Source organism: Plectropomus leopardus, chromosome 9 (assembly GCF_026936395.1).
Source record: "Plectropomus leopardus strain MGB_pleo_1.0 chromosome 9, ASM2693639v1, whole genome shotgun sequence".
NCBI classification, from domain to species: domain Eukaryota; kingdom Metazoa; phylum Chordata; class Actinopteri; order Perciformes; family Serranidae; genus Plectropomus; species Plectropomus leopardus.
Window position 1 is genome coordinate 12,356,043 of NC_142184.1, and position 8,149 is coordinate 12,364,191.

The 8,149-nt window shown below is 41.1% G+C and overlaps 1 long non-coding RNA gene across 1 annotated transcript in view; it reads left to right on the forward strand.

Moving 5' to 3' along the window:
* LOC148188694 (uncharacterized) overlaps positions 1 to 6,368 on the forward strand; it is a 117,666-nt gene extending 111,298 nt beyond the window's left edge. Inside the window, exons 7-8 of the long non-coding RNA XR_015777334.1 lie at positions 1,191 to 1,272; positions 6,138 to 6,368. This is a non-coding gene — a long non-coding RNA (uncharacterized LOC148188694). The remainder of the gene's footprint in view (positions 1 to 1,190; positions 1,273 to 6,137) is intronic.
* Positions 6,369 to 8,149: the final 1,781 nt, after the last annotated feature.

Here is an 8,149-nt window from a genome sequence, read left to right on the forward strand (position 1 = left end):
ACCTGCTTTTAAACACCCATGACTATTATAATCAATCACTGAAGATTTGTGCTTAAAAAAACTTCCACTAGTGAGGATTATCATAATTATTCAAAGCCTGTAGCAATTTGAGGCAAATCAGGGACATTTCAAAGCTGATGTCTACGGCGTTCACCTGAGGAGGCTGTGGCCGTGTGCTCGACTTCTAAGTCAAAAGACACCCTCAGCGCTGATAACCCAAGCATGCTCTGAACTTAAGACCACACCGCTTAGATCAGCTTTGTTTTCCACTGAACAGTTTCCCCTCGCTCTCTGTTTTATAATCGGAGATAAGTTAATAAGTGACCGAGTTAAGAATCAGTGTTTATTTTTAACAAGATGTGTGTGTTAGGGGACATGAAGAATGCTGCCATCTATTTTTGTGAAGATTGTTGTCTCTAAGGTTTTCCACTGTACACACAATGTTCGTTGCCCAACCACCCAAATGATTATCTGTTTATTCGTCTTTTGTTGACTGCACACAATCCCCCCCCAGAGTCACACTGGCCCCATGTTAATTATTTTGTCAACCCTCATATCTCTTTTAATTGTTGCGGGTTTGTTTATCCTGGAGATCAAATTGAGCTTGGAGAGATTGTGGGTGGCTGCCAACACAGATCAGCCGGGAAGACTGATGAATGCATATCAAATAGTCTGACAATGGGAGCCACTGTGAGCCACGCTGACAGTATTACTGATTTAAATGGATGTATGGATGGTGTGATCATATTCAAGCACCTAATATAGCCTCATTCAAAGGGGCTTTCATACAAGTTCGAGACGTGCAGAAATGATAACACAGTTGCTCATCAAGCAATGTCTTCCTTACTTCACATTTAATGGCATTAAGTGCTGTTGGCTATATAACTGTTATTTCTATAATGGGGAGTGAAATTGACTGGTTGCAGAATGATTCTCTGCTCAGGCCAAAGGAAGTACGTTTTTTAACCATTAAGTTTAAATGGAAATGAAGCTGACATTCAGGGGTGTATTTTTGGTTTCTCTAGCTCTCTCTCTATATATAGATAGATAGATAGAGAGATAGAGAGATGGACCGACAGACAGACAGATATAATTTTACTCATAATCTCAGTGTACTCACTGTGTCCCTGCTGGTATTTACATAGTTTCCACTGTTTCACTTTTTGTTTTTTTTGTCTTCTATTACACAGTTTAAAAGTCCCAGTTGGAAACAGCTTCTTTTCTCTTGTAAAGCCCAAATATTCCTTGCTGCGCTGACAACATCCCCTGCAGGTAAAGTAAAATCATTCAAGTCATCAATTTATTTTGGTCTCAAAATCCGGTAACAAGTGTAAATGATGCAACTCACCCAGACGTATAAATCTAAACAAGCTTCATGCTGTTCAAGTAATCATGGCATTTTTCTAGGAGTTAGAATATGTGTATTTTTTTAATGTTTTTTAAGAGGAATATCAAAGGGAAACTTCACCCCAAAATCAAAAATACCTCTGACCTGTAGTGCTGTTTATCAATGCAGATTGTTTTGCTGTGAGTTGCTGAATTTTTGGTGGAGATATCGACCGTAGAGATGTATGCCTTCTCTCCAATATAACTAGATACATTACAGCTCAGCCAAGGAGGACATCATTGATGGTTATATCTCCCGCTGTCACAAGCACAAGCCTCTCATTCATGAGTAGAAGCAAACATTGTTCTGCACGGTGATACGGTTGGCGGTAGAAAGAAAATACATACAGCATAGGTAGAAAAAAACCCCAAAACAAAACAAGCTTAAGTATGTGGTTAGGCTGAGGAAAAAACAAGGTTTAGCTTAAAAGAAGTAGCTTTCTTTCTAGCGTAATGTCACTAGCATAATATGAGACACATTCTAGTGCACTTTGTTTTCATCAAAATATCTCACTTGACTTCTGGTTTTACAGGGGAAATAAACAGGGCTCTCCCAGATGAAAGTCTGCAGTTTACTGACACACCTCCTCTCCCACCAGCCCTGTGCGGACTTTCTTGCTCTTTATACTAAAACTGTTGCTTGGAGCGTCAAAAATGCCACTGCCTGGTGCCTAAAGGGTCCTCTGTGCACTGGTATCTAATGCTGAGGGCCATCATTGGTACTTGCTGTGTTGAGAGTGAGAATGTGGTGTGATATCTCCAACACTCGGCAGCTCACACCAAAACAATTTGGACTGATAAATAACACCTCAGTAACCGTGCGTACCCACCAAACGCGATAAAAATTATTTCATCGCGCCTCAAATGAAATCGCGTCGCGCTGGACGCTCCAGTTTTGACGCCGCATAAAAACCCCAAAATGGGACTCGGACGCGCCCGAAATCGCGCGCTGAGCCCGCCCAAACAACAACATTTCTTCCGCCATTTCATTCTCTCGTTGATTTATCGCTGCACCGCATCTGCTCTGGAGAAGTTCCCAGCGTCGTCTGCGGGCTAGGCGCCGACGTCGGTTCTGGGTGCATGCTACCCTACGGAGGCGGCGTGAGCTCGGCGAGTTCCACCGTCTCCTGCAACAAGGGACAGGAACTGTCGTACAGCTCTGGGTGAGCGGTGACGGCGACGATAAGCTGCTCCTCCATTGTTTCTGGCGGTTTGATTAGATTTTGCGAGGGAACACCAGGACGTCCATACGTCAGCACGTCGATGACGATCTCAACGCTGATAGGCTGTCGCGGCGTCTTCACGCCGACGACGCCGCAAAGTTCAATTATTTCAACTCGGCGTCAAGCGAATTTCGCGTCAACGCGTCAACGCGCCAGCTGCAATCGCGTCCATCGCGTCGCCCGGCAAAATGAGGCGTCAAATCGCGTCTTTGCATTGACTTTGTATGTAATCTTGAGGCGCGATCATTTTTAATCGCGTTTGGTGGGTACGCACCGTAAGAGGGAAAATATGCTGTTGTTTTTATTTTTAATTTTGGAGTGAACTGTCCCTTTAAATACTGGGCGACACCACTGGGAATACAACCAAAGCATGAATGCATGTATTTCTGCATACACTCTTACTGGATAAATGATTGCATTCACGCTTTTATTTTTCTCATAGTTAATAACTCTAGCCTCTAGTGTCTCTTGAACACCTTTAAATGCTACAACTCTCCAAACGACATAGTTACAGCATTTATGCTACAGTAGCTGTAAAATGACAAGAACATGGTATAATGTTGAATACGTTGTTGATGATAAGTGCTTTTGATCAAAAATCTTACAGTGGGAAAATTTCAACTCTACTGGGGTTAAAAAAAAGTAGTTTTATGGCATCCCAGAAATATATGGTCAGTGTAATATTTCTAAAGTATTTTGTTTAAGTTATTGCATACTGCTGCTTGACATCCAAAAGAATCAATTTAAACATTTTTTATAAATGTACTCTGTAAAAAATGAGGATACTTTGCATACATATTTTATCAAAGTGTGCAAGCAGCTGCAGGTGGAAAGAAACGCAATCCTTTATCCCCTGTGACATTAAATCAGTGATGCAGTCAGTTTTATTGAAACATTTGATAAGTAATGTTGAAGGTAAATACCGTTACACTTAAAAGATTCAGCAGCTTTTCATTTTTCACTGTTTGGCCATTGACTCAGCATCTCTGGTTGTGCTATCTATTCAGGCTATGATTGGAATATTTCTTTAAGCTTCTGGAGAAGGTCAGAAAAGTAATTAACCTTGTTCTGTGTGCATCAACAGAGGGACTGAGACAAGAGTGTGCTCTCTCTCGCTCCCTCTCTTTCTCTCTCCCCAGCGCACGCTCACACACATGCACACTCACGCAACACTGTAAGGTTGTACTTGAATGGACAGATTAATGAAAAAGCGATTAAACATTCAGAGTACGATGTTTTTTTCTCTGATTTAAATTAATGGAAATAAAGACGACATTAACACGTTGTCCAGTGTTCACATGAACTGACCCCTTAAGAGACTGGCACACACAAAGACGGACAATGACATTTAAATAATAGCATTGTAATCGCAGGAAGCAGGAGTGGCACATTTCTCTGTTTTGCTCTCACTTCTTGTTGGCTGCCCTGTCCATCTCTCTCTTCTTTATCCCACCATTCACTCGACATCTGTCTGTACAGCTTCTCCCCCATGTGCTTTCCCCCTCTCCAGAGTTGGACAGTTTCAATTTGAGAAATCCACATAGGTGTTGAGAGGGCTTTAATGGCGGCAGTATTTCTCCCCCCCAGTCAGCTGAGTTGGCCGCCTGGAGACTTTTTCACGTAGGCTGAGTGATTTCTTGCTGTGCACTTAAATGCTGCAACCCCTCCTCCGTCTCTCCCTCAGTTCAGCACTAGTGTTTTCACAAATAAGCTTGTTACATCACATAATGCTCCTCTACCCTTACGCATCAGGCTGTGTATTCTTGGACAAAACCGCTAATGCGAACAAATGTTTCACAGATTTTTCACTTTTCATTTCCTGTCTTAGTTTAATTCTATGTAAGGGAACGCAGTCAATGTCTTTGTAAGGAAAGGCATTGGTGTTTGTAAGGTGGAGTTGACAGATTGGATAAAAGAATATAGAGCTAACAGGGCTTTCAAAATATGTTCTCCACGTCGTGCACATGAAAGAAGCCTGAAAGAGTGTGTTTCCACTCTCTGAGGTACAGCGCCCAGTTTGGTGTTTTCTCTTCCACAAGCAGCCAGGTTGTTTATAATGCGTGTATCGTACTGCCATCACATAACGCTTTTGATCACAGAAGATGGATATTCACTTTCACGCATCATTTAACCAGAAGATGACAACTGCAGCTAGCAGCGTCAGATGCAACAAATGCCTAAACAAACCTCGACCAGATGCAGAGACGCTCGCTCACCCAATGAAACACTGGAATGAAAAAAATAATCACAAAAAAAAAAGTATTTTCAAAACCAAACTGCTTTCTTTGTTAGAATATCCTCATTCGTTGCACTCTTTTTATTCTAAGTGTCTTACAATGTCCAAAGTAAACAAATGGAAATACCATGGGTTATCAGATCATGCATGTAATGTGCTCAGTCATTTAAACAGGTGATTTGGATGAGGTTTGCTAGAGGTTCGTTTGACAAGAGCATTGAAATATGTCCCCCAAACAATTCTGATTAAATGGTGGTTTAATCTTTTAAAATGCTTTGACTTTTGGAGAAATGCAAAATTTAATGATAACCTCTGTTTGTTTATAAGGAAATTCCACAGAGCATCTCTAATGTTCAGTCTGATATAGTGTTTGGGAGGGGAGTTTATTTTTATTTTGCTTAACGGAACCATATCTACCCTGCCTATTTCATTTTTGGTCAAAGTGGAAACTGAATTTGTGATTGCTATTAGCACTTAACATCTTTTCACAACAGTCACAAAAATATGTTGAACTTATTATTATTTTTGTATGTTTAATTGTAACAGTTCACATTCTTTAACCTTTGTTGTTGCTATTTTCTTAGCCCTGACATAGGACGATGACGTCACCCACATAAAATGCTCTAATTTGCTTGATTGTTTTTCCAACTGGGAAAGTGGCCCTCAAAGAGCACAACACCAAAACTATTTGAACTGCTGTGTGAAGTAATACAACACGATGGTGATGTTGCTTTCATTCCTGCTCAGCCAACATCACTGTAGATATCCAGAGCGATTGCAAGAGAGAAAAAGGTTGAGTGTGCTGTAACTCACCCGTGATGGACAACCATGATGGACAGCCATGCTCTCTTCCTCATTAAGCTTGGACTTCTTTACTCCTCTCATGAAACTCTGTTTGGTACCTGGAAAAGAAAAGGTCATCACACGATTAAACCTGCCCTTCCCTGTGACGTTTTTTTTCCTGGGCCTCGGTTTAATTATAAGTCTGCATCATGTAGCCAGAATAATGCTGACAGTAGCTGTCTTAATGAAGAAAAAGCATCTTCAGCTGTCAGAGGATATTAGTCTCACTTGACCTCTCCAGAGTTACCTGCCCACACAAATCACCATTCAACTCTCAGCCACGGTGGAGGATTCTTCCTGTACTTTGACGAGAATAAGGATTGCGTGCATTGCATTCAGGCTATCCCACCTTACTTACAGAATCATCTGTGAAATCGAAAACCTCAAGAACTGCTTTCCCAACTCCATGTTGCCTCATCAGTAAATCTCATCTTTAATATGTCTTTTAGGGATGCATCATTAAGATTAAAACAAGAGCCATCAAAGGTAACAGACCAGCTGTGGATGAGAGGAGATCTTTCATCAGACACTAACAACAGATACCCAGCCCAATTATACGACATCAGTCAAGATGAGAATCACGACATCAATCACCACCTTTGAAACATGATCAGAAATGCAGAGCATGTTGGGATCAACAAACACCAAAGACTTAGCCTTCTCAGAGGGACACGGGCCGAGGAGCATGAAATTCAAAAAGTTAATAAAAACTGTTGTACTGGAACTTATCAGGTGTTTGCACTGCTTAAAACACATTCATAATATTAAAAAAAAACATCTCAGAAGAGCTTTCTTCTCATGCACCACATCACACAAATGCTTTTCTCTGCATTTTACCATTCAGGAAATTATTTTCTAATGACTTTAGTACATAATTTATATACAGCATCTGTTGTTGTGCGAGGCGAATCACTGATTTTGTTGCCAAAGGAATCTTTGAGTATGACATAAACACTGCAGGGTTTTCTCTTTTTATGTGCTTTTTTGAACGGGACACACTTGAAATATACTCTGACATCCATGGCAATTAAATTAGTCGCTACAATACCCATTCTTGCACTCCCGTAGTAGTCAAAAAAAGGCCCCTTTAACATAAACAGGACATGAAAGGACTTTTGAAAACCTTTCAGCATTATTTCTCTCACGCAGTTTCCAACAGGAGCGCCCTAGTTTCTGTTGCATTTTTGAATAATGAATGCTTCATGACACAGTACTTGGGCATCAATCCAAAAAACAAATCTATTCGCCAAAGCAAATCTAGAATTAATAATGACTGGAAAAAGAATTATTGCTGATTTGACGCATTCATATTCATTTTCGACAGTAACATCCATCAATTGTGAGTCTTTCCATTATGTCTTTTGAGCAAACACCAGATCCCATTTAACAACAATGCAGGCTGAGTCTGAGAGGAGAAAATATCCTTCAGAGCTCTCCTTCCCCGCATACAGTGAACCTATTGACAGACATGGATCAATTTTAGCTTTATTAAGAATAATCTAGACATGTTCTGAATGCTTTGTTTAATATCAACCCAATCACAGAGGTAGTTTAAACGTAGCCTGACTCTGTCCCACAAAATGAATCAACATGTGTGTGAGAGACAAAGAAGTAACGTGAGTTAGGAGGGGACAAACAGAGAGACAGGCGCTGCAGAATTACCCGGAGTGAGATGTGGCACAGATGGTGGGGAGGGTAGGTGATGGGGGGGCCGCCATCCATGTGTTCCCCAGACACATAACTCAAATGCACCATTATTACATTGACACAATGACTGCTCCACAGACATCTCCATATCTGGCTGGTATCCTTCTACTGCTGTATTAAACAACTGGAAACATAACACATGGAAAATAACCATGTACTAAACAGTGAAATAAATCCATTCCAATGTGAGAGGGAATTTTAATATTGACGGTTTTATTAACTCTAGCGATAGACCAGCTGAAGGTGGAAAATAATAAAACACCTCATTAATTTTCCAGGGCCATCTCGCAAAATATTAAAACAAGAGATCTGAGAGAGAGATGCACAGATCCATAATCGTACTCATTTGTTGACTCCAAGTTTATGCCTGAATGGTGACATCTTTAATTTGAACATCACTTGTTTTTTTCTTCCTACAATGTGGTCCTCTGCGATAAATCAGCCATGTCTGTTGCCATGCCAAGGTCTTCTGCCACCTCTGGAGGATTATTGCTGAGACCTTATAGCTGGTTGATTTGAGGCAGTCCAGCTGGAAATGCTCGACTGCTGAGATTCAGCGCAGGGTCAGGACTCCGCAGGCCCTCTGGAGGAGCAGACTGGACAGCTGAACTCTGACTGCCTGGGCTAGACACAACATTCATTTGGCCAGTGCAACATGCATGGCAATGTTCAGCAATAAACTGCATCCAGTGACGGGGGTGAGGTCAGTAATGCTGTTGGCATTGTGTTATGAAAGCCAAATTAAACCTAATAA